The sequence below is a fragment of the Dama dama genome, unplaced genomic scaffold (genome assembly GCF_033118175.1).
Source record: "Dama dama isolate Ldn47 unplaced genomic scaffold, ASM3311817v1 ptg000088l, whole genome shotgun sequence".
NCBI lineage: Eukaryota > Metazoa > Chordata > Mammalia > Artiodactyla > Cervidae > Dama > Dama dama.
This window is the reverse complement of record NW_026870905.1, coordinates 2,229,493-2,237,398: the sequence shown is the minus strand read 5'-3', so window position 1 is coordinate 2,237,398 and position 7,906 is coordinate 2,229,493.

Sequence of the window (7,906 nt, the reverse complement as noted above, 5' to 3'; positions counted from 1 at the left end):
ATGAAGAGTCTGAAAACGTGTGAAAATATGAAGAGCTTCAAAAATATGAAAAAAATGAAGAGCTTCAAAAGGTGTGAAAAATATGAAGAGCTTCAAAAGGTGTCAAAAAAAGATGAGCATGAAACGGTCTGAAAAATAGGAGGAGCATGAAGTGGTTTTGAAAAAATTAAAAAGTCTGAAAAGGTGTGAAATATATGAAGAGCTTCAAAAGGTGTGAAAATATGAGGAGAATGAAACGGTCTGCAAAATAGGAGGAGCATGAAATGGTGTTCAAAAACATGAAGAGCATGAAAAGGTGTGAAAAATATGAAGAGCTTCAAAAGGTGTGAAATACATGAGGAGAATTAAACGGTCTGAAAAATAGGAGGAACATGAAGCTGTGTTCAAAAACATGAAGAGCCTGAAAACGTGTGAAAAATATGAAGAGCTTAAAACGGTGTGAAAAATATGAGGAACATGAAACGGTCTGAAATATAGGAGGAGCATGAAGCGGTGTTCAAAAATATGAAGAGCCTGAAAAGGTGTGAAAAATATGAAGAGTTTCAAAAGGTGTGAAATACATGAGGAGGATGAAACGGGTTGAAAAAAAGGAGAAACATGAAGTGATGTGGAAAAATATGAAGAGCCTGAAAAGGTGTGAAAAATATGAAGAGCTTCAAAAGGTGTCAAAAAAAGATGAGCATGAAACGGTCTGAAAAATAGGAGGAGCATGAAGTGGTTTTGAAAAAATTAAAAAGTCTGAAAAGGTGTGAAATATATGAAGAGCTTCAAAAGGTGTGAAAATATGAGGAGAATGAAACGGTCTGCAAAATAGGAGGAGCATGAAATGGTGTTCAAAAACATGAAGAGCATGAAAAGGTGTGAAAAATATGAAGAGCTTCAAAAGGTGTGAAATACATGAGGAGAATTAAACGGTCTGAAAAATAGGAGGAACATGAAGCTGTGTTCAAAAACATGAAGAGCCTGAAAACGTGTGAAAAATATGAAGAGCTTAAAACGGTGTGAAAAATATGAGGAACATGAAACGGTCTGAAATATAGGAGGAGCATGAAGCGGTGTTCAAAAATATGAAGAGCCTGAAAAGGTGTGAAAAATATGAAGAGTTTCAAAAGGTGTGAAATACATGAGGAGGATGAAACGGGTTGAAAAAAAGGAGAAACATGAAGTGATGTGGAAAAATATGAAGAGCCTGAAAAGGTGTGAAAAATATGAAGAGCTTCAAAAGATGTGAAAAATATGAGGGCTTCAAAATGTGTCAAAATGAGATGAGCATGAAACGGTCTGAAAAATAGGAGGAGCATGAAGCGGTGTTGAAAAATATGAAGAGCCTGAAAAGGTGTGAAAAATATGAAGATCTTGAAAACATGTGAAATATATGAAGAGCTTAAAAAGGTGTCAAAATTGAGATGAGCATGAAACGGTCTGAAAAATAGGAGTAGCATGAAATGGTGATCAAAAACATGAAGAGACTGAAAAGGTGTGAAAAATATGAAGAGCTTCAAAAGGTGTGAAATACATGAGGAGCATGAAACTCTCTGAAAAATAGAAATAGCATGAAGTGGTGTCCAAAAACAAAAAGAGCCTGAAAAGGTGTGAAAAAATGAAGAGTTTCAAAAGGTGTGAAAAATATGAGGAGCATGATACAGTTTGAAAAATAGGAGGAGCATGAAGCCGTGTTGAAAAACATGAAGAGTCTGAAAACGTGTGAAAATATGAAGAGCTTCAAAAATATGAAAAAAATGAAGAGCTTCAAAAGGTGTGAAAAATATGAAGAGCTTCAAAAGGTGTCAAAAAAAGATGAGCATGAAACGGTCTGAAAAATAGGAGGAGCATGAAGTGGTTTTGAAAAAATTAAAAAGTCTGAAAAGGTGTGAAATATATGAAGAGCTTCAAAAGGTGTGAAAATATGAGGAGAATGAAACGGTCTGCAAAATAGGAGGAGCATGAAATGGTGTTCAAAAACATGAAGAGCATGAAAAGGTGTGAAAAATATGAAGAGCTTCAAAAGGTGTGAAATACATGAGGAGAATTAAACGGTCTGAAAAATAGGAGGAACATGAAGCTGTGTTCAAAAACATGAAGAGCCTGAAAACGTGTGAAAAATATGAAGAGCTTAAAACGGTGTGAAAAATATGAGGAACATGAAACGGTCTGAAATATAGGAGGAGCATGAAGCGGTGTTCAAAAATATGAAGAGCCTGAAAAGGTGTGAAAAATATGAAGAGTTTCAAAAGGTGTGAAATACATGAGGAGGATGAAACGGGTTGAAAAAAAGGAGAAACATGAAGTGATGTGGAAAAATATGAAGAGCCTGAAAAGGTGTGAAAAATATGAAGAGCTTCAAAAGGTGTCAAAAAAAGATGAGCATGAAACGGTCTGAAAAATAGGAGGAGCATGAAGTGGTTTTGAAAAAATTAAAAAGTCTGAAAAGGTGTGAAATATATGAAGAGCTTCAAAAGGTGTGAAAATATGAGGAGAATGAAACGGTCTGCAAAATAGGAGGAGCATGAAATGGTGTTCAAAAACATGAAGAGCATGAAAAGGTGTGAAAAATATGAAGAGCTTCAAAAGGTGTGAAATACATGAGGAGAATTAAACGGTCTGAAAAATAGGAGGAACATGAAGCTGTGTTCAAAAACATGAAGAGCCTGAAAACGTGTGAAAAATATGAAGAGCTTAAAACGGTGTGAAAAATATGAGGAACATGAAACGGTCTGAAATATAGGAGGAGCATGAAGCGGTGTTCAAAAATATGAAGAGCCTGAAAAGGTGTGAAAAATATGAAGAGTTTCAAAAGGTGTGAAATACATGAGGAGGATGAAACGGGTTGAAAAAAAGGAGAAACATGAAGTGATGTGGAAAAATATGAAGAGCCTGAAAAGGTGTGAAAAATATGAAGAGCTTCAAAAGATGTGAAAAATATGAGGGCTTCAAAATGTGTCAAAATGAGATGAGCATGAAACGGTCTGAAAAATAGGAGGAGCATGAAGCGGTGTTGAAAAATATGAAGAGCCTGAAAAGGTGTGAAAAATATGAAGATCTTGAAAACGTGTGAAATATATGAAGAGCTTAAAAAGGTGTCAAAATTGAGATGAGCATGAAACGGTCTGAAAAATAGGAGTAGCATGAAATGGTGATCAAAAACATGAAGAGACTGAAAAGGTGTGAAAAATATGAAGAGCTTCAAAAGGTGTGAAATACATGAGGAGCATGAAACTCTCTGAAAAATAGAAATAGCATGAAGTGGTGTCCAAAAACAAAAAGAGCCTGAAAAGGTGTGAAAAAATGAAGAGTTTCAAAAGGTGTGAAAAATATGAGGAGCATGATACAGTTTGAAAAATAGGAGGAGCATGAAGCCGTGTTGAAAAACATGAAGAGTCTGAAAACGTGTGAAAATATGAAGAGCTTCAAAAATATGAAAAAAATGAAGAGCTTCAAAAGGTGTGAAAAATATGAAGAGCTTCAAAAGGTGTCAAAAAAAGATGAGCATGAAACGGTCTGAAAAATAGGAGGAGCATGAAGTGGTTTTGAAAAAATTAAAAAGTCTGAAAAGGTGTGAAATATATGAAGAGCTTCAAAAGGTGTGAAAATATGACGAGAATGAAACGGTCTGCAAAATAGGAGGAGCATGAAATGGTGTTCAAAAACATGAAGGGCATGAAAAGGTGTGAAAAATATGAAGAGCTTCAAAAGGTGTGAAATACATGAGGAGAATTAAAAGGTCTGAAAAATAGGAGGAGCATGAAGCGGTGTTCAAAAACATGAAGAGCCTGAAAAGGTGTGAAAAATATGAAGAGCTTAAAACGGTGTGAAAAATATGAGGAGCATGAAACGGTCTGAAATATAGGAGGAGCATGAATCGGTGGTCAAAAATATGAAGAGCCTGAAAAGGTGTGAAAAATATGAAGAGTTTCAAAAGGTGTGAAATACATGAGGAGCATGAAACTCTCTGAAAAGTAGAAGGAGCATGAAGTGGTGTTGAAAAACATGAAGAGCCTGAAAAGGTGTGAAAAATATGAAGAGGTTCAAAAGGTGTCAAAAATATGAGGAGCATGAAACGATCTGAAAAATAGGAGGAGCATGAAGCGGTGTTGAAAAACATGAAGAGCCTGAAAAGCTGTGAAAAATATGAAGAGCTTCAGAAGGTGTGAAATAAATGAGGAGCATGAAACGGTCTGAAAAAGAGGAGGAGCATGAAGCAGTGTTGAAAAACATGAAGAGCCTGAAAAGGTGTGAAGTATATGAAGAGCTTGAAAAGGTGTCAAAAATATGAGGAGAATGAAACGGTCTGCAAAATAGGAGGAGCATGAAATGGTGTTCAAAAACATGAAGAGCCTGAAAAGGTGTGAAAAATATGAAGAGATTCAAAAGGTGTGGAATACATGAGGAGGATTAAACATTCTGAAATATAGGAGGAGCATGAAGCGGTGTTGAAAAACATGAAGAGCCTGAAAAAGTGTGAAAAATATGAAGAGCTTCAAAATGTGTGAAGTACATGAGGAGCATGAAACGGTCAGAAAAATAGCAGGAGCATGAAGCGGTGTTGAAAAACATGAAGAGTCTGAAAACGTGTGAAAAGTATGAAGAGCTTCAAAAATGTGAAAAATATGAAGAGCTTCGAAAGGTGTGAAAAATATGAAAAGCTTCAAAAGGTGTCAAAAATATGAAGAGCATGAAACGGTCTGAAAAATAGATGCGGCATGAAATGGTGTTGAAAAACATGAAGAGAGTGAAAACGTGTGAAAAATATGTAGAGCTTCAAAACGTGTGAAATACATGAGGAGCATGAAACGAGCTGAAAAAAAGAAGCATGAAGTGGTGTGGAAAAACATGAAGAGCCTGAAAAGGTGTGAAAAATATGAAAAGCTTCAAAAGGAGTGAAATACATTAGGAACATGAAACTCTCTGAAAAATAGGAGGAGCTTGAAGCGGTGTTCAAAAACCTGAAGAGCCTAAAGAGTTGTGAAAAATATGAAAAGCTTCAAAAGTTGTCAAAAATGAGATGAGCATGAAACGGTCTGAAAAATAGGAGGATCATGAAACGGTGTTGAAAAACATGAAGAGCCTGAAAAGGTGTGAAAAATATGAAGAGCTTCAAAAGGTGTGAAAAATATGAGGAGCATGAAACGCTCTGAAAAATAGAAGCAGCATGAAACGGTGTTGAAAAACATGAAGAGCCTGAAAAGGTGTGAAAAATATGAAGAGCTTCAAAAGGTGTGAAAAATATGAGGAGCATGAAACGGTCTGAAAAATAGGAGGAGCTTGAAGCGGTGTTCAAAAACATGACGAGCCTGAAAAGGTGTGAAAAATATGAAGAGCTTCAAAAGATGTGAAATAAATGAGGAGCATGAAACGGTCTGAAAAATAGGAGGAGCATGAAATGCTGTTGAAAAACATGAAGAGCTTCAAAAGGTGTGAAAAATATGAAGAGCTTCAAAAGGTGTCAATAATAAGAGGTGCATGAAACGTCCCGAAAAATATGAGGAGCATGAAACTGTCTGAAAAATATGAGGAGCATGAAGCGGTCTTGAAAACCAAGAAGAGCCTGAAAACGTGTGAAAAATATGAAGAGCTTCAAAAGCTTTCAGAAATACGAGGAGCATGAAACGGTCTGAAAATTAGGAGGAACATGAAGCAGTGTTGAAAAACATGAAGAGCCTGAAAAGGAGTGAAAAATATGAAGAGCTTCAAAACGTGTCAAAATATAAGGAGCATGAAACGGTCTCAAAAATAGGGGGAGCATGAAATGGTCTGAAAAATAAGAGGAGCATGAAGCGGTGTTGAAAAACATGAAGAGCCTGAAAAGGTGTGAAAAATATGAAGAGCTTCAAAAGGTGTGAAATACATGAGGAGCATGAAACTCTCTGAAAAATAGAAATAGCATGAAGTGGTGTTCAAAAACAAGAAGAGCCTGTAAAGGTGTGAAAAATATGAAGAGCTTCAAAAGGTGTGAAAAATATGAGGAGCATGATACAGTTTGAAAAATAGGAGGAGCATGAAGCCGTGTTGAAAAACATAAAGAGTCTGAAAACGTGTGAAAATATGAAGAACTTCAAAAATATGAAAAATATGAAGAGCTTCAAAAGGTGTGAAATATATGAAGAGCTTCAAAAGGTGTCAAAATGAGATGAGCATGAAACGGTCTGCAAAAGAGGAGGAGCATGAAATGGTGTTCAAAAACATGAAGAGCCTGAAAAGGTGTGAAAAATATGAAGAGCTTAAAAAGGTGTCAAAAATATGAGGAGCATGAAACGGTCTGAAAAAGAAGAGGAGCATGAAGCGGTGTTGAAAAACATGAAGAGCCTGAAAAGGTGTGAAAAATATGAAGAGCTTCTAAAGGTGTCAAAAATATGAGGAGCATGAAACGGTCTTAAAAATACGAGGAACATGAAGTGGTGTTGAAAACCGTGAAGAGCCTGAAAAGGTGTGAAATATATGAAGAGCTTCAAAAGGTGTGAAAAATATGAGGTCCAAGAAACGGTCTGAAAAATAGGAGGAGCATGAAGCAGTGTTGAAAAACATGAAGAGCCTGAAAATGTGTGAAAAATATGAAGAGCTTCAAAAGGTGTCAAAAATAGGAGTAGCATGAAACGGTCTGAAAAATAGGAGGATTATGAAACTGTGTTCAAAAACATGAAGAGCCTGAAAAGGTGTGAAAAATATGAAAAGCCTCAAAACCTGTCAAAAATATGAGGAGCAAGAAACGGTTTGAAAAATAGCAGGAGCATGAAGTGATGTTGAAAAAAATGAAGAGTCTGAAAACGTGTGAAAATATGAAGAACTTCAAAAATATGAAAAATATGAAGAGCTTCAAAAGGTGTGAAAAATATGAAGAGCTTCAAAAGGTGTCAAAAAGAGATGAGCATGAAACGGTCTGAAAAATAGGAGGAGCATGAAGTGGTTTTGAAAAAATTAAAAAGTCTGAAAAGGTGTGAAATATATGAAGAGCTTCAAAAGGTGTGAAAATATGAGGAGAATGAAACGGTCTGCAAAATAGGAGGAGCATGAAATGGTGTTCAAAAACATGAAGAGCATGAAAAGGTGTGAAAAATATGAAGAGCTTCAAAAGGTGTGAAATACATGAGGAGAATTAAACGGTCTGAAAAATAGGAGGAACATGAAGCTGTGTTCAAAAACATGAAGAGCCTGAAAACGTGTGAAAAATATGAAGAGCTTAAAACGGTGTGAAAAATATGAGGAACATGAAACGGTCTGAAATATAGGAGGAGCATGAAGCGGTGTTCAAAAATATGAAGAGCCTGAAAAGGTGTGAAAAATATGAAGAGTTTCAAAAGGTGTGAAATACATGAGGAGGATGAAACGGGTTGAAAAAAAGGAGAAACATGAAGTGATGTGGAAAAATATGAAGAGCCTGAAAAGGTGTGAAAAATATGAAGAGCTTCAAAAGATGTGAAAAATATGAGGGCTTCAAAATGTGTCAAAATGAGATGAGCATGAAACGGTCTGAAAAATAGGAGGAGCATGAAGCGGTGTTGAAAAATATGAAGAGCCTGAAAAGGTGTGAAAAATATGAAGATCTTGAAAACGTGTGAAATATATGAAGAGCTTAAAAAGGTGTCAAAATTGAGATGAGCATGAAACGGTCTGAAAAATAGGAGTAGCATGAAATGGTGATCAAAAACATGAAGAGACTGAAAAGGTGTGAAAAATATGAAGAGCTTCAAAAGGTGTGAAATACATGAGGAGCATGAAACTCTCTGAAAAATAGAAATAGCATGAAGTGGTGTCCAAAAACAAAAAGAGCCTGAAAAGGTGTGAAAAAATGAAGAGTTTCAAAAGGTGTGAAAAATATGAGGAGCATGATACAGTTTGAAAAATAGGAGGAGCATGAAGCCGTGTTGAAAAACATGAAGAGTCTGAAAACGTGTGAAAATATGAAGAGCTT